The 22851-nt window shown below is 43.2% G+C and overlaps 1 protein-coding gene across 3 annotated transcripts in view; it reads right to left on the reverse strand.

Annotated features, from left to right (window-relative positions):
• Positions 1-22851, reverse strand: part of LOC135372343 (uncharacterized) — a 68897-nt gene that overhangs the window by 15455 nt on the left and 30591 nt on the right. Inside the window, exons 1-2 of one of the 3 annotated variants that reach the window (XM_064605974.1) lie at positions 18922-19028; positions 9196-9358 (exon numbers count right to left, since the gene is read on the reverse strand). The gene's annotated coding sequence lies outside the window, so the exon portion shown is untranslated. Of the gene's footprint in view, positions 1-9195; positions 9359-18916; positions 19029-22851 lie in introns of those variants that run through there. The other 2 variants (XM_064605976.1, XM_064605975.1) reach the window with 2 other exon arrangements.

Genomic DNA, 22851 nt, shown 5'->3' on the forward strand with positions numbered 1-22851 from the left:
TACTTTTCATGATATTTTGTGTATGAAGTTTTTGTAGCAGTTTTGTTACGATTTATTTTTAAAATTAAGCGTAAAGGGGCAAACAATCCGCAAGGTGTCGCACAGATGCTACATGGACGCGATCCAAATCCAAATCTCTAGAGCCGCGCAAGTGACCGTTTTGGCGGCAGCTGTTGTAGTGTGGCGTTCTGAAGCTCTGAGGTTTGGTTTGGAGTTTGGTCACGGCTGCAACTGTGCGACAGCATGAAGAAAGCGGATCGAAACGTAAACACTAAGCTTCCTGTCCGTGTTTAAGTTGTACATGCAGTGCATTCAGCGTTCGCAGTTGGTAAAGCTTGAGAACACGAGTTGCGTCTGTCGAACGCGTCTCACCATGCCGAAGCTCAAGCAAAAGTACTTGTATTCCAAAGCAGCACAACAAGCTCGCAATGAAATTGAAGCTCGGCGCGACGAACCAGAATGCTTTGAGAGAGATTTGACTCAGCCATACTCTAGTACACATAGCTCTACATATCGGGAGTACCAGTCGAACGCGATGTGTCAGCATGGGGCTGACAGTAGTGAAAACTTGCTCGAGGACGTTTCAGCTATACCCGGACTGCAGGTGAACGAAAGTGGCGTGAGCACAGGAGGCAGTGTTGGCACTGACAGTTCATCGGGCAGCGGTAGCTCACCAGATATCTTCGGAACCAGAAGATTCGTGTTCTGAGCACTAGCGATTTATCAAACCAGTTAAGGATGTGGGCGACGCGTGGAAATATAACCCGAGAGGCGATGTCGAAGCTTCTAAAAATTCTCCGCAACCACTCTTGCTTTCAAGAACTTCCAAGTGATAGCCGCACACTATTGCAAACCCCAAAGGTTAGGAAGAACTACATTGCATCCAACCTCCAGGCGAATACTGCCATTTTGGTCTAAGGAATTGCCTTATGGATGTCTTGGAAAGCGTTCCTGACGTTCCCGATGAGATTGTCCTGATATTTAACATAGACGGCCTACCACTTTCTAAAAGCTCAAAAATTAAGCTCTGGCCCATTCAGTGTAGAATAAAGGGACGTACAGATATATCACCATTCGTAGTTGGTGCCTACGCTGGGGCATCAAAGCCGTCGTCCTCGAATTACTACCTCAGAAAGTTTGTTGACGAGCTACTCGTCCTACTGTCAGATGGAATCGATCTGCAGGGCAGGGTAAGGGTCGTGACATTTGATAGCATGATATGTGATGCACCTGCGCGAGCATATATATATTGCACAAAGGGGCACACAGGCTCTTCGGGATGTGCAAAATGCACAGATGAAGGCAGTTACGACGTGAATAGACTGCATTATGCCACAGACGTGTCAACGTTGAGGACTGATGAAAGTTTCCGACAACAGCAAGACCCAGACCACCATCGGAGTGTGTCCATATTGGCAGAACTTACAATAGATATTGTGAAAACAGCACCCCTGGACTACATGCATCTTGTATGTCTCGGGGCGGTCAAAAAAATAATTTTGCTTTGGATATCTGGTCCCCTGGCCGTGAGACTTGGCCCAGCAGAACGAAGCACTTTCACTATGAAAAGTATCGCACTGCAAAAGCACATTCCAAGGGAGCTTGCGAGGAAACCTAGAGGTGCAGACGACATAGAAAGATGGAAGGCGACAGAATTCCGTCTCTTTGTGTTCTACACAGGGCCTGTCATCCTTGAGGGTTTTCTAACTGACTCACTGTTCATACATTTCTTAACCCTTCACTGTGCATGTACTATTCTTGCACGTCATGACCTGTGCCGAACTGAAAGCGACTCTGCCAAGCAGTTGTTGTCACATTTTGTAGTAAAGTTCGCTGAACTCTATGGACATCACCTTATCTCGTACAATGTTCATGGTCTACTGCACCTGCTTAGGATGTAAGGAATCATGGTCCGCTGGATTCTTTTAGCACTTTCGTTTTTGAGAGCAATATGCAATACCTTAAACGGTTGTTGAGAAAGCGAGCATCGACCATAGCACAACTGTTCAATAGGTTCAGTGAAAGACAGCAAGCTCACACCAAGGTTGCTTCGAAGCCCAGAGTAGAATGACTTAGAAACTCCACAACAGAGGCCCACTACATCCAGCATGCGGGCCACCACAGTACGCCGTTTTTGTTGCAAAGTGCTTCACCCTAACAATAAGTTCTCCTGACCAATACTGCATGCAGAACAGTCAAATCATTGAGATAATGAACTTTACAACGTTACGACAGACAGGACAGGCTTGTGTAGTTGGATACGAGATGACACACAGGCGAGATCTGTTTGACAAGCCTCTCGCGTCATCGCTAATTGGGACTTATGTTGTGTCCAAAGAAAATGACCTAAGGGTATGGCCCCTGGCTGATGTCGCCAAAGTAATTGTACTGCCTTACGGCAAAGAAATGGTGGCTATGCCGATGGTACACCTGCAGTAAACAGATCTTTGTATTTTTTTCTTCAATGAATATAGCAAGCACTACATGAATATTTGAGAAAGCTATCTCACAACATGTCATCGTAGACTCCCTATGCAATCGTCCACTTTACCACTAGGGATGAAGTTGGAATTGTACCATGTGGATGGCTCACTGGCAACACACAAATGGCCCAACCTTCCCACCCACGTAGCTGACAAAATGGTGAAGAGAGCATCACCACCTGGCACGGACTGTTCAAGCCTCGAAGTTCAAGTGAAGGGAGTGTTCTGTAAGTTGAACTCTTGTTAAGGGGGCACTTGAATGCAAAAACAAGTTTACTTCAAACTGCATTAAACGGAATGTTAATTCCATACATATAATTCCATGCTTTGATTTCGTTATGAAGCTACAATAAAATTATGCTGGACCCTTTCTTGCTTCTGCGCTAAGCATGTGAACGACGCTTCAGCTTGTGCATCAGTATTTTCAGTACATGGTACGCGTGCACGCACGTGAAATGCTGCGCAGCAGTCCCGTTGAAAAACATAGTGCACATCCCGGTGAAAAGCATAGTGCGCGACACACTAGCACTTCAAACGAGGACAGAAAGGGTAGAGGACAAACACGGTGCTAGAGTGTTCTCTCCCCTGTCCGTCGTCATTTGAACTGCTAGTTTACCTCGATGCGTTGATACCAACTTTCCCGGTTCACCACCACTACATAGTGCGTGTTGCAAAGGAAACTGGCGTCGCTGGCTGAAGGATGTGAAGATAATTGTTGTCTGTGGAACATTCACAAGAACTGTTGTGGGCTACATTTCAGTGAATCGGTATTGAAAAATGCAGATGTGTTCATCATGCCACGCATTCACGGAACACTACGACCACACCCGTTCCAAATCCATATGCCCATGATAGGTATGTGCACATTTCTCCTGCTGTCTCATTGGCTGCCACCCATCTTTGCCTCCCGAGGACCACATGCTTCGCCTGCAAAGACATCTCTGTTTACACAGCGTTTTTCTTCTAAGCAGTAGCACAGTGTGAACTAATTTTGTTTCATTTTTTCTAACTGAAGCACGGACCTTCATTTGAGAGAGAGTTGTTTTTGCATTTTAGTGCCCCTTTAACATTAACACATATGTATTTGATGACATGTGTTCCGATTTTATATGTACAGTGAACTGGGAAGAAGCAAGGAAGATGCTCCCTGTGGCAGAATTCGAGTCGGACCTAAATGATTGAGACACCTTGCCCCCCCAAGAGAATAAGACATCCTAGGATACTCAGTAACTATGACGATGATGATGGCTTTCCCCCTGTACCACACAGACTTGTTTCTAGAGGTACGTAGCTGGTGTAAGACAGTTATTCAAGATGACGGCAACATTTCCTTGTGTCTGGCAGACAATTAGAGAAACCAACGGACGAAGTGGGCACTTCTTTCCAGGACCACTTCGTTCGTTTCTGGTTGTTCTCTCTAAGTGTACCACAGACTCATGGAAATGTTGCTGTCTGCTTGGGTACACCAGCTTGCTTGCCTTGTGTTGCTGTGTTCACAGATGGTTAGTGTTTTAGAATAATCTAATGTGAAGCATTGGGGGAGTACTTGGCTTCAAAGCGTGTTCTGTGCTACTGTGATGGACAAAAGTTTATGGAACACGCTCCGACATATCCCTCCCTCAGGGTTGACACGCAAGCAGCGAATGGGACTGTACGGACCTGCAAACAGGTAACTGGGGTACCTAGCAGTGTTGCGGAATGGGTCGATCCATTGATTTCCAATTCCATTCCGAGGAGTGGTCGAGAGCCGAAATTCCATTCCTTTTAATTCCTCGGAATGAAGACGCTGGGCTCATTCTCATTACAGCCAAGAAAAGGACATTCCCATTCCGGGGCTAACGTGATGTGCTATAAGTTATTAACTGGTGCACTCATCAGTGCAAAGAAAAGAAAACATGTAACGGGATAATAGAACCACCAACAGCCAACACACAAAAAATCGTATATTGCTTCATTTTGATGAATTTTATGTTCTTCTGTTTCCAACATTAACATTTTAAAACAAGAAACAGCGCCGCAACGAGCGTTTACGAGCAAGATTGCCTGCACGTACAGCGTCCGAGGCGCAGACTTTTTTCTTGCGTTGTAATCCGCAACTATAGACGACCTTCGACGATCTTGAATGGTTGCCAGACGCTTACTTTGAGTGGCCTCTTCTCAGAACTCAGCATGCTGGAGGCCAGCAATTTAACACCATTCATTGGCCATTTCATTCCGGCCCCAAACAGGTCTTATTCCATTCCAGTGCCATTCCCAGCAGCTGGTGACTTAACTCCATTCCCATTCCGTTCCGGTGCACCTAAAAATGGGGCATCACTCCGGAATCATTCCAATTCCGGAATTTTAATTCCACAACTCTGGTGCCTAGGCACATGTATGTAAGTCTGTACGGTCCCATTCGCTACTAGGATGTCAGCCTTAAGAAGAAATGTGCCGGAGCCTGTTCTGTAAACTTTTGCCTAGCACTACATGCTTAAATGCATTGCTTAATATTTTAAACACCAATTCCAGCGAGTTCCCAAGATGGATGTGCTAGCACTACTTCTTCATTGCAGCCGATGCTACGTCAGGAGGATAGAAGCACAACAAAGCCAGGTAATTGTTGGCCCGAGGGTATGACAGCGCTCTGCAGCTTCTGATAGCAAGCAGCTGGCACCCCAAGCCAATGCTGTTCATCTTTGCTGTTGCACGCATGTATTGCAGTGAGGCCACCTGCAAGAACTTCCATGTCGTGTCCTCTATTGAATGAACCTCAGCCACAGCAGACAGATTCAGGTACCACATTTGCGGACCGTTGTTGAAACATAATGCTACATTCACACTACGTCAGTGAATGCCGCAAATGTGGTGAACGACGGAGATGCCGGTGAACTTGTCACATTCACATAGCAATCCGTGAATCCCGCGAAGGTGCCAAAAGCCGGAGCGCGAGAGTAGAGATTGCTTCTACTATTGACAGGAGTGCTGTGAAAGATGCGAGTCTGAACCAATCAGCGTGCCGTCGTTCGCGGCTTTCGATGATGTAGCGTGAACATAACATTAGATGTGCAACCCGCCTAGTCGACTGTTTGCTGTGCCCCTCTCAGACAGGCATACGCAGCATTTTTTAGCCGTGTCACACCTTTTAAAAAGAAAAAAAAAAAAAAAAAACAGATAACTTATCATTGCAACACCTTTATCTCTGCCAATAGGTTGGTCATTTTTTGGCCACTATGAACAGACCTTTCTCTTTTTTTGTGTGTTGGGGTTTCAAAATTGACGTTTTATCAATGCGGAGGCGTACTGCATTTGCGAAATCTAAGTCCAACACTGTAAACTCCAACAGCACGCTGAACTGACATTCGCTGCCTGCGTGACCGGCCTAAGTATTTCACCTAAACAGGTTGTGCAAAAGTCAAAGCAAATCGTGAACCTGCAACAGTGACATTTCAATCTTATCTGCTTCATAGCGTCACAGGGATTTATAACTGCTTTTGTATGCGTCTTGCCAGCATCATAGTACATAATATGCTTTTCGCTTCCTCATTTGATTTAGTTTTACCCTTTGTGTGGTGTCTTTTTATAAAATACATAATGATAACACTTGGTTTGGAGCCTCTACCCCAGTACCATTTGTGTGTGCATTACAGCGACATAAGGTGGGGATGGGAAAAGATCATGTGAGGTTCCTTTTTTTTCTGACTAGTTTTGATTTGAAATAGCCTACATAAGTAAAGTAGTTATTCTGGTAGCAGCAGCAGTTGTTATTGTGTTCATTTCAGCATGTGGCAGAAACACCTGGAACACTTGGAAGTTGGGTTTAGTTTTGGGAAATGCGACGTGACTCTATCAGGTGTTCAACGGCGAACTAATATATGTGTGTTAGTTGATCTACTTGATCATAGAGGCAACCTTATTCCCAGTTGCTGCCAAGCCAGGTAACCTGAGAGACCTAATGGCAAAGTTAAAAGTGTACATTTTGTACAAGAAAAGAACTATGACCTGTACATTATAAGATGTTCAACCTTACACCGCTCATTCGTGTTAACTTTTTTATTACAGTGGTGTCAGCAGATATCATGGATGATTAATCAGGTAACCAGCATGCGCAAAATGCAAGCTATTTTCGATAAATTAATAACCACCTCTTTTGTACACATTAGTGATGTTACACCTGAATGGAAGTGTGTGCATGCCATAGATAAAAAGAAATTGCTGACAGATACGCTGCTTTTGCAGGAACTTCCAGTGCTACGATACGTACTACAAGGACTGAACGTCTGCCAATGAGGGATTATGGTATGTGATGCGGGAGAAAGTGCACACAATGTAGTTACAGCATATATTATGTAGTTTTTAGATGAGGGGCATATACGGATAACAGAAAGCACGCAGAATAGTCCCCTGAATATCAAATAACATTTTGAGTACCCTTCACAGGATTAGCATTTGAAGAAAGAGGAGATATTAAATAATTGCTAATATCGAAATTGTAAATAGATATCAAGCATTGAAGATATTCTCTGTGCATGCAGAATTTTGGCTATTTGCACATCGCAACATTTACATTATTTTTATTTTCCAGATTTTCAGCATCTGGTTGTGAAGAACTTCAACATAATCCGTATGGCACTACAACAACAGAACGAGGTGCCGATGAATCTTGTGCCACTTCAGACATCCTTATCCGAGAAGCCAAAAATACTTGAAAGTCCACTGAGCACTGTTGAGGAGCTTGAGCGCTTTGAAGGAGGACTTACGAAGGAACAGGAGAAACAACTAGTGAGTGACTGTTTTACATTAGTGTTTTGACATTTCTCGACACCATCGGACTTCGATCATGCACTCTGGTCTTTGATCGTTATTGTAAAGGGGCTCATTATTTTATTCTCCACATCCCCACCAGCAATGGGGTAGAGTATCGCCTCTGGCAATGAACCTCCCCACTCTCCAACTCAAAATAAAGTTGTTGTTGTTGTTACATTAGTGTATACTCGATAATGACAGTAATACTAGAAGGTGCAGATCATGACAGTTAGAGCTAAATGCCAACATTTCAGCTGTTTGAGCACGGTGCCATTGTCCCTGACACGTATGCAAGAGGGCCCACGTCCTCGGTGGAGCCAGCACAGCCAGGGACGCTCTGTCCAGGCGGCGAATAGGACAGCTGTTTTATGAGGATGGGAGATTTCCGCCAGTAGACGAAAAAGCATTTCATTTGAAATAGCACCATTTAGTTCTCTTTCTTTTTCTTGTATTGCAAAATAGGGCATGTTGCGTGACTGCTGAAACTTTTACGTCTTTTCAGGTACCTCAACTGGTGACTTCAAGCCTATGTAACACCATAGTATAAGGTGCCGTGTCGTTTGTTTGTGTCCCTCAGTCCCGGAGATTGATAATAGATGTATTACACAGTGCTGTAAACCTGGTTGAACAATAAATGTGTTAAGCAACAAACAGTTACCAGAAATAGATACGATATGCAGTTTTCTGTACTGAACTCTAAATTGCTATTATTCCTATTATTGTGTGTATCAGATGCGCCACAGTTGAGTTTCTGTTGGCATGGTTGCTGCTAATGTGAAGTATTCACATTTACGAAATGCTGAACACTGAATACCTCATAAAACACAAATTCTTGGGTGAAACAAACCCACTCTTAGGCAAACAATGAGCCCTTTGACTCAAGGAAATACGGCCAGACTGTTGCGACCATAGACCACGAAAGGCAGTGTAAATCAGAATCTCTTGAAAGCGTGAAGCTGCTTTGAAGAACACAAGTTGAAACAAGGCAAAACCCACCCAGTCTCTTACATTTATAATGCGTACAAACAAATCGAGCAACAAAGGGGGACAGCTTCCAAAGGTCACAGCCGCACTTCACAACGCACTTGCTTTGTTGTCCGATTGCCAACACGTAAATGTAACTGCAAGGCCAGGCAAACACCAGACACTTTCCACTGGTGACGGCAATACAACCAATACAACGTTGTGGTGAATTGCTAGAGGCCCACGTATCTCGTCAGCAAAACCCTCATAGCCACGAGGCTGGGTGCTCGCGTTCCTTGTTGTGATCGGCCGCCGAGCAGAAGCCGATTACATTCCACAAAAGAGTACAGCTCACATGTCATACCTGCCAGCATGAGGGCAGCAAATGGTTCAAACACAAAAAGCTGTTCATTATTGCGTGTTATCTGAACGCCTGCAACGAAGAGAAATATATATGCCTCAGCGCCTCAATATTAGAAACACAAGAGACCTTGTGACCTTGCGGGTGTGACATGCGGGAGCCACACTTCTGTCTGCAAGCATTGCTTGGCATTGTGCAACACTAGTGACATAACGGGTGACAGCAGCGCACAAAGTTGCTCGAATCATAAGAGCATGGGAGAGGAGGAATGCGGAAGAGAAGCTTGAAGTGCGCACTTCTCACAGAGTGGAGCAATTTTGCCAAAACAATTTTCTGGTGCATTAGTTTCTCAATAGGAAGAACTATTTGCAGCGAAAAAAAAAAAAAAAAAAGAAAGGAGGTTCCAGAAATATCATAGCCCCTTCAAGATAAAGCTATCATGGAAACGACACTACTATTTGCTTTTTGATCATGCCCCATGCAGTAATTTGCTATCTTGCAGAATAGATAAACCTTTCCTAAAAGCGTTGATCTCGCTGAAGGAGCCATCATTTCACAATAATGCATGTGGGAAGAGAACATGAGGCATGCCTCTCCACTTACCTGATAGCTTCTTGGCTAACCTCTACCTGGCAAGGCCCTTTCGATGTCCAAGTAGCACAACACAGTGATGACAGGCCAATGTTGTGGTGAACTGTCCCAGCCGAACAATTTTCAATGACGCCTCACACAACACTGACCACTTTAAAATGCACCTTGCAGAGCACTGAAAAAGACAAGTAGTCAGTGTGTCACTCGAAAATATTGGGATAAAACACAAGCTAAGATATATGCTATTAATAAAACACTTCAGTAGTTCAAAACAATTGTATAGGTATGTCGGCTGTGCAATTGCTGATGAGCTCCGGTCAACTCTGATATCAAGATTACAACGCTGCACTTGTGGAATTGTAAAAGTATGCCTGCTAGCAAGAGTTGTACACGTTACTCGAAAAAAGTGATTGATTACAATTACCGTTACTACGGGGTGAAAAGTAATTCTTTACTGTTACAAATTACTTCATCAAAAATGTAATACGTTACTGATTAAAAATGTAAAGCGTTACTTTTTCCGTTACTTTTATATTGTGGGCCATATCAAAGCCAACAAGCCTGCAGTGAACGCAACCATGCAGCTCTTGTTGCAAATTCTAATGAGATACCAACGTATATGATAAGTGAAATTGACAAATACATTTGAAAGCAACATACAAAACACATACAGGCGTTTCTTACAGATTTATATACATATGTACACAACACGGACGTCCGAATAGGCGTCGAAACATCCGCTTCGTTTTGTTACTGTTGTTATGTTCAGTCCGCACAATTTGTCAATACGGTCACCTATTTTACTGTTGCTCCAGTAGGTCGCAGTTGTAAGGGATTATCATATTACTGTGATGTGCATGAAATACATGTGGACTAGAGACAGCCATCACCGTGACCTCAGCATCATTGCTTCAGTTGAACTCGTGGTGGAACAGAAGAACAGACTGGCTTGCTGAAAAGGGTTGCCATTGTTGACAGAAAGTTAAAAAAGTAATCAATTACTAGTTACTAGTTTACTACTAGATTACTAGTAATTGATTACCGAAAATTGTAATCAGATTACTTGAAAAATTACTTGCTCAAAAAATTAATTGATTATGTTAAAAATTACTAAAAAAGTAATTGATTACTAGTAATGCAATTACTAGTAACGTGTTACGTACAACTCTGCTACTAGCTTCCGTATAAAATTTCAAAACTGGTAATGTAGCTCAGCAGCTATGCTACGAAAACAGAGAGGAGCGCTCAAATCCATGCTAGTTTCTTACTTTTTCCTTAACTTTTCAAGATGATGTAATTACATGTATAAGCTAAACGTGTATTTATGAGGATAAGGTCACTGAACAGTCTTTCAAAAAAAGAAGAAGAATGGGGCCATCCTCAATTTTATATTCAGCGTGTGCACTCATATTATGTACAGATAAGAAAATGTATGACATGCCTGCAACAGTAGATGTGTTAGCCCTTGTAGATGTGTGGCCCTTATCCAAAATAAAGTTGTTGTTTGTAGATGTGTTCAACATAAACAACAGGAACTGGCGGGGGCAGCCACAAATATGAACTACAGACATGTAAGCCTCCGATGTCCAGAAATTAAGGAACTCAGCTGACTCTGGCAAAAGGGACAAATATAAACTAAACACAACACGAGGGCTCATGTTATGCTTTGTTTATGTGTCGTCGCCCATCTCTCAGCCTTGCCTACAAGGCGAATATTGTTGCATTTCGCAGTTATAGTAGGTACACCAAATGGTCAGCGAGTAAAGTAAACATACAGGATGTTTATTCCTACCCACTACAAATTTTTTTGTAAAAAAGCTATGAGAGCAGCACAGATGTCACTTCTGCAATATAGTTATATGGCCAGGCCAACACCCTGTGGAAGACAGTGTGGAACTTCAAGTTGACTAGTTACCTAAAATCCATTACTTACTCTTTAATTAGGGAATGTTGGGTAAAAGCGAGATAGAACGGGAGACTATCCATGTTGAAAGCCATACTATCTTTTGAAAATCCAGAAAACAATGTGTGCCATAAAATATTAACCACTGAATTTCAGTACACAAATTAGTTGAAACCAAAAAACCACGCCACCACCACTACCACCATGCTGTCGGATACTTATGTGGGTCGGAATGCGGCTTATCTGGCCAGCAGATCGGCCCACACCATTATTAATTATCTCCATTCCTTCAAATCACGTGGCCCTCTGACATGAAATGAGGGCTGTACCCCCTGCGTTCCAGGTCGCAGCAGTTCAACTTTGCCTCATTTCCCTTTCAAAATTTGGGGGTGGATATCTTCATGCACATGCGTGTTTCAGGATTTGCTAGACGTGGAACGGCTTTCAAGAAGGATATCTTCTCATTCTGCATCTCGCTCTTGCCTGAAATCCCCCAATTGTATTGTATTTATTATTAGTCATCTCCATTGGAAAATACATACATATTTACATACAGGTGGAGAACCCAGTAGGAAACAAAATCACTGTTAAAGGGTTCTCCCCAGTGAATAAGAAATACGTCAAAGACAGTTCACCAAGCATTAAATCAGATTAATTCGGCATCGCACTTCTAGAAGGCTTCTGAAGACCGGATAGAAGGCACTAACGGCAGCAGTAACACAGTTAAATGTACACAAAAAAGCAATCCGTATAACAACTCAATTACATAGGTAAAGAAGATAGCAAGAAGCTTTTAGTTTGTAGTTTAAACGCTCTGGGGCTAGCAATCCTCCTTATTTCAGGTGGTAAATGATTCCACTCGCATACACTGCAGAAAAGAAATGAGTGCTTACCGTAATTAGTTTTTGTTAGTGGTAGATTGAGCAGACCCTCCGCTCCTGCCCTGCTTTGACGTTTTGCCATCAGATGGTTATAACTAAGCATTTCTGATTCTAAACAGCCAGTAACGACCGCACGATCAGTAAGACATTATGGGAAATTACTTGCTGCATACTTAATATTCTGTAATTACTCTTCACTGGGGAAACAGGGAACTGATATGGTAAACTAAATATAATTTTTATAGCACAATTTTGCAACCCCTGCACTGCCCGTAAGTGAGAATTATAAATAAGACCCCAGACTGGGGCACAGTAAGCGATATGGGAATGGCCAAAAAAAAATATAAGCTTAGGAGCACTGAACGAGGAAAGCGTTGTCGTGTCCTGACAAGTTCACTAATGCCTAAGAAATTTTGTTAGAGATATGCCTAATACTGTACTCAACTGTAAAAATGACATCTGTGCTGCCCTCGTAACTTTTTATAAAAATTCTGTAAAGGAAAAAAATAGTCACCGTGTGTAACATGGAGTATGGGAAGTTTTACAGGACCTCAGATAGATATGTGGCAAATCTTTAGAAATAAGAGTTCAGCAAAAACAGAATATACAGTGTATGTAGGCCCTCATGTGTTTCAATATTGTGCTGTGTGTGCCAACGACAGATGTTGACTGACAGGCGAAAAATATGCAGAAGAGGGTGATGTGTGCGAAGGGACTCATATGGTGTTCCCAATCTGGCCAGGCAGCGCGTTGCCCAACTGTATCCGGTGTTCTTACATCTGCACTGCAAGGGCCCACATTGGCTCTGGTTGGCTCGCCTTATACCCGCATGCCGAAGGTAACATGGGTTAGCAGACGATGCAACCAAGACACTAGCACCCGCAATGCCCCTTGCATGATCCAAGCGACTAAGGCCGGTTTCACCAATGCCGATTAAAGGGGCAATAAACGGGTATGCAAGGTGCACTTTTTTCTAATGCAGTGTGATTCGTTTCCTACAGTGACATTTAGCTAATATTTTTGTCACAAAAATGTAAATGATAGCTCCAAACTGATCGAACATTCACTGCACGCTTTCGCGCTCATGCCCCGTCCTGCAATGCCCTGTCAACAATAACCACACACCATTTTGACGTCCCACACCATCAACCAGTCAAAACGCGGGACGCATATACACTGATTTTGTTGCAATATCGGGAAGTGAGGTCAGTTCTAAACATATTTACAAGGTAACAAACACCACCCCCACAATATTGCAATTCACGTGCACACTATGTTGCTTGCACTATGTTGCACTTGCTCCGCAAGGTCACAGCGATGTTTCCAGAAGCGGTTCTCCCCACATGCAGCTGCTTGTGTCAACGAGGCTCATCACTGGCTAGGAGTCCAAAATCTCCCCCATCACCAGTGACTGGAATGCAGCTTTGCTACACGTGAGAGACGTGTGACGTAGGTGTGAAGGAGAGAGAGAGATTATGGGTTTAATGGCACAAAGGCAACAAAGGCCATAGAACGCCAAAACTACGGTGAGTATGTGAGAGATGATTATGGGAGAGATGATGATGTGAGAGAGAGAGTGTGTGTGGTAGTTAAAAGCATTCTACAGGTATGAGCGATGAGATGGACCAGGATAAGAGAGAGAGGAGGAGGATGATGATAACAAGTGAATATTGCAGTTAAAAGCTATCTACAAGTGTGAGCGATCAGGTGATCCAGGATGAGATATTTACATGAGGAGTTCGGTGATAAAGGATAAAAGCTGAACAATGCTGAACATCTACATCTGACTAAGTAACCCACATATGGTCAAAAATTGGATGACATTCTCAAACGTCACAAGAGGAGCGTCACCAAGTAGGAGTGAAGTAGGAGTGAAGGAGAGACTCATGCGGATTATGCACTTTGAAAGGCATTGTTTTGTGGTAGAAATGCTTGTAGAGGTAAATAAATTTCATAGTTGGATATCATGAACCACGTTCTTTCATAGAGCATAATAATTGGAGAATATTCGTGGAACTGTTTAGTGCCCTTTAACATTTGAACAGAGATCAACGGTCCCTTAACATCAATTTAACGCAAACGTCTGCTTGATTGACGTGAGCTATTGGCATTGAAACTTTCATCACGTCGCTGACTAACTTTGGTAAAAAATAGTTTAGTGTCAACCTAGTTTAAGCAACCCTTGACCTCGGTTCAAAGTTAACTGGTGTTAGACAAACCGGCCCTAAAACTGCTAGATTCTTGGCACTCACGTTCGGGTGGCAACGCTCACAGGACATAGCGCAGGCACAGGCTAGCAATTTCAGAAAGCTAGGCGGTTATGCCACGAAATGACCTCGTGAATAGACAATAGAAAAACAGTGTGTGCTTAAAGGTGACATGACCACCGCTACCAACATGTTCGGTGTGAGAATGGTCCCTGGAACAGTTTCGGGAACAGAGCTCAAAATGCTCAAGGCATATACCGATCCACGTGTTCCTATTTTCATTCATGTACGTGGACTTCGATGTTACAATCAAATGGCAGACCTAAATTAAACATGCACACCTAAATGCAGGCTTTTGATCTTCTAAACATGTATGTTTTTCTCATATTAGACACAATAAGCAGTGTTCTGAAGCGGTCTTGAGAAGTAACTTTAGTAGCCAGCTACACAAAGTAATTACTCTCACTGAGAGACTAGCTTTTAAACATACGTGGTTACCTGCATCAGTAATTAGTAACAGTATCTACTTTTCCTCAAAACCTCATTTTTTCTCTCTACAATTTTGTAGACTATTTACATTTCCTCTCACTACCTGTTGCCGTCCGACCGGCACTCCTGGCTCATGTAACTGTCTGCAGTTCTGGAGAAATAGATATTCACAAACGAATACAGTTATTCAGAAACAATTGTGTTTTGCGACAATGGCTACTTTGTTTGGCAACTTGACACCTGATATGGCATTATGAACTGCAGAATTTGGTAGATGGCAGTCAAAATGCAGTAATTATTTATTTTATTTAGGGCCCTACGTAAGTTGGTAAATATAGATAGATAGATGGTAGAACTTTATTTTCACCAGGAAAGCCCATTGTATTTTTCCTTCTTTTTTTGCAACAGCTTGACAAGTGTTGGTATAATATATGGTACCATGCAACAGTTAAGCAGTTGTTCAACGAGGGTAGGAATGTTGTGGGACAAACTTGAAGTATATTCGCACCTAAATATGTTAAATGCCTCGCTTACATAACCTCAGTTCAGCTACAACTTGAACGTGCTTCTGCCTGTATGGGACCCTAATACAAGATATCTAATCAACGACCTCGAAAGAGTACAAAAATGTACAGCACATTTCATCACATCAGACTACTCCCCTTATTCTAGCATTTCCTCCATTAAGCAAGTATCTTGCCTTACTCTTGTTCACGAAACCTATCATTCAACCACGCTGCGACCACCCTGTGTCATTCCAGCCAATCGCACATCCACCAGGCTTGAACATTCTCTTAAGGTAGCTCACATCACTGCAAGAACATCTTTCTAATTATCTTCCTTCCTAACATCCACAGTGCTCTGGAATTCCTTGTCCGGATCCATTGTAACCGTAACCAACCCCGAACAGTTCCATAACGCAATGACACAAGGTATTTTGTGCTGAGTCATGCAATTAATGTTGTAACAGTTTTGCTGTATTACAGTGATTTTGTTTTAGTTAGTTGCTATTGCCTTTGTATAGGCTCCGTGCGCTAACCAGAGGGTGCGTGGAAAAATTTGACGCGCCACTTGCGGAGAAAATCGGCACGACTGAACTGAGTGCTGCCTGCTCTTTGTGTTGCACAATGACAAACGATGCAGCCAGCGTCAAAGTGAGGTGCGGCTTCCGACCTCCTAAAGAAGCAGGGCTTTTCCTTTTCTTTTTTTAATGTACAACTGCAGACCAAGGACGGCTTTATGAGTCCGGACACGTTTCTGAAGTGGAAGATATCTCCGAACACCCGGGATGGGACAGTGCGGTAATAGCAACATGCCTTTTCTCAGCTAGTCTTCTAGTTTCAGGTTCATGCATACCTCAGACGTAGGTTCTGTGGCTTTCGACATTTTCCGAAAAATGTCAGAAAAAGACCATACCGAATTTTTTTTTTTAATTCGGCATATTCTGAAAAAAATCCGTAGATTTGGTGTCATGTCAGCTGCCATTCCTCAAACAGAAAATTCCCGTTGGAATGCCCCATTTATGGACCATAGGTCATGCCAGGCACTATCTTGAGACACAGACCTTGCTTCCTTGTACTTAGCACTTATAGAAGGATGACCTCAGCATGGTTGGGAGGTCAGTCATCGACTTTATATCACATCAACGCCAGTTAGGAATTCCGAACATTCCTGATCTGTTGTCATGTCAAAGAGGTATAGTGATGTTAGGAATTCGCAAATGGTTTCAAAGGCAATCACTAACATCATACCCTTCTAGTTTGGCGTTGAATTCTTTTGTCTACTCCATTTCAATAACGACATCGGCTAAACTTTGCTTCCATTTCTCAGCCACATTTTGGGCTGCATATCCTACCCCTTTGATGAATGTACCTTTCAGTTCTGGACAAAGCATACGAACCGATATTCCTTTATCGGTACAAATTTGCATTTGTCACCGATTTGCCACAGTGGTGGTGATAAGTTCTAATTTCGAATGGAAGAGAAGCTTTGCTGCTTTCAATACCAGTTATTTTCTGCTATGAAGAAACTTGTTGCGAACATTATGCACAGCAGTTGACGTTTGTACAGAAGTTTTACCTCGACGCATTTGATGCAACGACAAGACGGTAGATCCTGAGGGGTATCATTGCCGCGTCACTCACTCTTCCAGGTGCTTCCGCGCAAAAATGTAGCTCCTATTTTTCATTGGCTGCTGCGTGGGATGCCTTGCATTCTAGTTGCCTCCGCGGGAAAGATGAAGCCATTATTTCAATTTCATATATTTTTGTTGTACTGTTTATTAATAGGCCTGTTCTTTCACACGAATGTTTCACGGACGATCTTTTTCGCGTTGTTGAAATACTGGGAACTTTTTGCCTGCTTTGTAGTGTGTTGGCCGGGTTTGTGTGTTGAAGGTTGAAGTCGTTGAAACCGGTTGAAGCCGTCATGGCTATAGAAGCCCGCTCATATTCGAAACGTTGAAAGTGTATCTGAAGCATGCGAAGCACTTTGTAATTTGTCAGCAGTTGTATCACCGCTATGTTTGTCATGGGTCATCATGAGGCACCTCACGCCAGTGATATGGATTTGATGGAACAAATCGGATTCAAGTCAAGTCTTTATTTTCGAGAAGCTAATGAAGTCATTATGTATCCAGAATTATTTTTTTTTCTGTATTTATTTATTTCTGCTCTTACGCAACAACGCCTTACGACATTACTGTGGCGGGGATACATACAAATAAAAGTAAGCAATAAGTGCAGCATACAAAAAGAAAAATTAAAAATCACACATTTCTTAGACAACAGGTACTCAGATCCCGAAAAAATAAGCTCTATACATCCGTTGGGCTGAATTTTCCTGCAATGATCGATCTCGATATGTACGATGGAGGTTCCTTTGTCATATACTAATTTTATCATGAATAATATTATCTGAAAATTGCAAACGTTCAATTGCAAATTGTTGTCTCCTTGTCGACAAACTATCCCAACCTAATCTTGACTTTATCTCGCTTATACCACGGTCGTGATGCAACTCATCTGGCCGCAATATTCTGAACCCTCTCCTGAATTAAAAACATTTCAGGCGGATCCCATACTGTACATGCACAATCCAACGTAGGGCGAACCATAGTAATGTATGCATCCCTTTTAGCTCGAGTACTAGCCCGTTTAATATTATGGAAAACAAAGTGAAGCATCTTTCTTGCTTATTTGCCTTTTTTCATGCCAAATCAAATCCCATTTCAAATCCGGGTTTGTCAAATCCTCTGCAGAATCCAGAAATTTGGAGAATTTGGTAGAAAACATGGCCAGGTGGTCAACTTAAGAGCGTCGTGCTGCTATTCACTGAAAGTATATCGTGTCAGGTTAGCCGGAGACGAATAATAAAACACACGCAGTTTCAAATTTACAAATGCATCCAAAGTAAGGCAGACACTTGGGGTAGTTGGTACGGTGTAAAAACAGCACAAAGAAAGAGAGAGATATACACCACGACGACAAACGTCCAACCGATTTAATAAAAGGAAAAATATACGTGTACAACAACTATTTCTTATGTAATGTCTTCCCGCAATTACAGTTTTCTGGCATCTTCCACCAAACTGTACACTTTCCTAGCTTTTTTGTTTTTCGCTTTTCCTTTAATTTTCTAATGTACAGGCACGCAACGCTTCAGAACCGGTTCTGCAGTAAAAAGTTAAAGGTATCAAGAATATATATGAGGAATACTTCGGATTTCGAAGAATACAAGTTGACACGCGTGTGGAAAAACACTAGCACACGCACACGCTGCCTATACTTCTCTTTCTCCTACGCGCCCTTCCCCCATCGCCCTTGTGGTATATATAAATAAATAAATTCACACAATGCAACTTTAGTGGTACGCAATTACGTTACGCAATCATGTGGTACCGTATGAAAGAGTGATGCAAACAAAGTTGCATCGTGTGCATAGAAGCTGAATGGACACTGACGCAAACTTTGTGAAACATGTACCGTACACGCCAACCTCGCGCAAAATTCGGAATGAAAGCACGAAAACCGAAAAAATGAACTGTAACGATATTAAACACATTTAGTTGTAGCTTGACTATTTCTAAACTAGCATTTCCCCCACAAGAACCACACCAAAGCAACAACAGGCGCTGCGTCAAAGTCGCAAAAGCTACGTTGTCTTCGCCTTGGGTACAGCCGAATTAGATTTTGAAGAAATCTAAGTTCAGGATTTCAGTTAATAGCACAACTTCTCAAGAATATGACACATACTATACCTTTCTTGCACCGGCAGTCAGCGAACGAACATTCCCGCACAATCACAACAAACTTCCAACAACACGGCTTGGATTGGATGGACGTGTGCTCGGCTTACAGCTTATAGTTGTGCGCCGCGCCGCCGCACGGCACACACCGGCAATTTTGGCTCGCCGCCTATTCTGCTGATCGGCGCGCCGCTGTCGGTGAACGACATTTTAATTTTTTCCTGCGGATTTTCCTGAGAAGATGACAGGATGGAAACCTGAGCAATGAACAGTAACGGGAGTGGTACCGCCAGTTGTCTAACACGCAAAAGATGAGAAACTTCGAAGATTACATTGGACAAGCACGGCATAAAAAGCGGAAGCAAGACAAACATGTCAGTGGGAATGCCCATAGAACATTCGCGATTTCCGGTGACAGTTTAGGTTAGGTTGGTTAGGTGAGGTGAGTCTAACCTGAGAAACGCGAATGGAGAAGAGAGAGAAACGCGAACGGAATATTTCATAATTATACAGGATTCCGTAAAGTGGTGTAAGAGAATTTTTCTTTTTTGTTTTGTTTTTCATTTAGATAGCGTAATAAAAAGTACGCATTTGAGAAGAGGGAGTTCATGGACACGTGACCGGAACAATCAGCTAAAACGACTGTATGGGGCAATAATGGTACACCGCTTCGATTCTCACATTTCTGAATTGGTTCATGCACGAATCAGGCATGCATCTAGGGGGTGGGTTATGGCCTCGTCCCCCTCAATGAATTTCGGTCGACACATAGCGCTTCAATTGGCCTAACCGCATGGAGCACTTTTGCCAACGACGGACCGATGAGCCGGTTTCTGCCAAGGATAGATATTTAGTCTGAGGAGAGGAAGTGACGCCACCCGATGGAACCGTGTGCGCCAATGAAAACACGCTTCACAGGAAATGCCACACGCACATGACAAAGTCACCTGTATTCATGCCTATGACCGCTCTTTTTTTTTTTTTTTTTTTCGGGCTTTGCCTTCTTCGCCCTGCCTCCTAGAAGGACACGCGCGGACTTCGACGTGGATATCGCAGGTTTCAAAGACGCCACCCCTTTGGAACGTTAAACCTGTGCAGTATAAGGACATCAACTTAAAATATACCCTTCCGCAGGAGGTGGCAAGGAGTGTGCAAGGCGAAGGTGACTAAATGAAACATCAAAATGTTATTTGTGGCACATGCCAAATCGGAAATGTGTGAGGAGATAACGGTACTAAAAATGCACTCTGATATTTCTTTAGTGAGCATTGCTAGAAACACTCATAAGCCAACATTCTCTTCGTATCTCAAAATTTCTTGTAAACACCTGATTTCTAGATGTTATTAGCACCGTACTTTTTCAAGAACCGCTAAAATACCATTTATGTTACTACACAATGCGTACAGCAGTTTACTACAATAAGCATTGCTACATCGCGTGCAACAAGCGGTGGTAAACGCTAGGCTGACGCTTCACCATGACAACCCCAACGTGGACATTCTGCTCCATGCGGTTGCAAGCTTCGATACAAGTTCCGTTCACGCTGAGTTGGCGCTCCGTTGACGCGATCCAGTTGGCAAAAGTTGCTCCATGCGGTTGCCGCCTAAAGCGCGCGAGTACAACGTTATGAGTACTTGGGTGTCACAATTAAAAGCTATCTAAAATTGGCTAGCAAACCTGTTCTAAAGCTATACTCGATGACCTTGGGTGTGGAAAGAGAATTTTCGATTTTGGGAGTGAACATGAAAAGGAAATAGCAGTAGCGTGTCATATGCGTCGCATGTTTCTCTCAGGGAAGTCACACTGACAGTACGTCAATCAGCTACGTGTCTGTGAGAAACTTGCTTTGATTTCGTTGCATTTCTCCATATCGTGCTCATAGCATTTGCCATTACCTTCACGTTATGGTCATAATATCAGTATAGGCTCAGTATATAGTAAAGGGGAGAACCTGTTTCATGACAGTAACTGATCGCAGTTGTCTCGCGACGTAAAGCCTCGAATTAGTATTATTATGACAGTAGCTATCGGCGTTGCCTTCGCAAACAGCGAAGAATGGTTGTAGGAAACAATATCACCGGAAAAAAAAAAAGTCCGTACACCGAAACTTCCACACCGAAATGTCCCGTTCCAGCTCCAGAAATGTCCCCGACTGACCGCGTTATTCAGGCTACCAGCGGTATTCCTGCGGCTAATTTCACAGTTAGCCAATTCCTAAAGTGCGAATGCCACGAGGAACCCCTCAAGTAGTGGCTCAAGTATAATTATTGCGGGACAGGGAAGAAAACATTTCCGCATCCGTTCTAACGAAACGAAAATACAAGATCACAACAACACACGCACACGAAGACATGATGATGGCGTGGGGCTCATGCCGGCCAGCAGGCTGGCAAGATCACAGACGTTTTTACCAGATGTACGTTTTCTTGTATTTGCGTTCACGCTTTTCTGCTTTTCATAACCGGTTGTGCACCGCGATGCTTTGGAGAATTGTCTTTGCGTGATAGCAAAATCCCGAGACGAGGGACGACGAAAGGCAAGGGATGATAAATCGGCGTTCGATGAAACGGCGTTGGGTAAAATGTCCCAGTCGAAATGACAAAATGAAAACCCCGTCACATTTCCTGGTGCCGTTTCCCTAATGTATCAATTTCGCGTGTGACGTTGTCCCGGTCCGTTCCTCAGTACGCTGTATTCAAAAGAGAAAAATAATATGACTACTAAAATGCTACTGTATTCTCGTACTGTAGTGTCGACTGTATTTGCTTGGCTGGTTGGTTATGTGTATCAAGCGTAAAACAACATCATAGAAACAAAGCACAACGAACCATTGCGCATCATTTGCCGCCATGCTTTTCACGGAGTCTGAGTTCTCGATTTTTCTGTTAGCGAAAAAAAGCAAAAAGACAGGAAGTGGGGGAAATCTATTTTTCCCTTTTTTACACGCGCCTTTCTACATTCACAACTGCAGATTCGCGGAAACCCACCCAGGAACGTTTCCTAAGCGTTTTTGACGAGCGGTCGTTGCTCAAAACAAATGAGAGCAGCATGAAAAGTCTACTCAGCAGCGATAATACCGAAATCAGTTGAACCCTGGGGATATCGTCTGCGCCATAGTCTGCGAACGAAGTGCGGAAGCGAGGACAGCGCTCTGCGGGCGATTTCTGCTGAATTCGTGCTTTCTCGGCGACGCATCGTGGTGGACGAACACAAACACGACAGACACGGACGGCGTTCAACTAGCAACCCAGGTTTATTTGACACAAATCCTCCCTACCGCTACCCGGGAGCGTGTTTCTCGCCAAAGGTGACGTCTTCCTTTGATGAGTTCCAACCAACATGCTCTTTACCTTCTACGTAGTGCTCCACGGCGCAGCGGATAGATCTGAAATGACCAGTGTGTAACCAGTGTAACAGTCCGTTACACGAGACCTGGAAATAGACCACCTCACGGGAGATTGGCATCCACTGTGCTGCTGCAACCGGGTCAACGTGACACATGGCCATAGGACGAACGACCGAGGAAAAACAACGAGAATGCGCACGCGCTGACATTACTTCGGTTGTTGTATCTCATTTCTCATTGTAAGAGAGAATCACAGGGGAACGCAACAAAGCTGTTGTTTAGAGCTTGGCTCGTGAGTGTCTCTTCGCTTGTATTTCTGACATTCTTGCAAGGTTTCCACAGAGTAACATATTGGCTTTGGATCGAAACAACTGTTGTGTACAGAACTAAAAATCGTAGCATCCTATTTTTGCCCCTAGTAAGCAATGCGTGCGTGTACAATGAACGCTTGCGGCATTTCGTTGCTACATTTCGTTGCAACAGTTATCTCGTTGCAATCTTTTCGCTACGCGACGGACAAGCATGCCTGCTGTCAAATGTCATAGAACTGTATTCGTTATTATTATAATACGTATCACAATGAAACTGCAATTAT

This window comes from Ornithodoros turicata, unplaced genomic scaffold (assembly GCF_037126465.1).
Source record: "Ornithodoros turicata isolate Travis unplaced genomic scaffold, ASM3712646v1 Chromosome14, whole genome shotgun sequence".
NCBI classification, from domain to species: Eukaryota; Metazoa; Arthropoda; class Arachnida; order Ixodida; family Argasidae; genus Ornithodoros; species Ornithodoros turicata.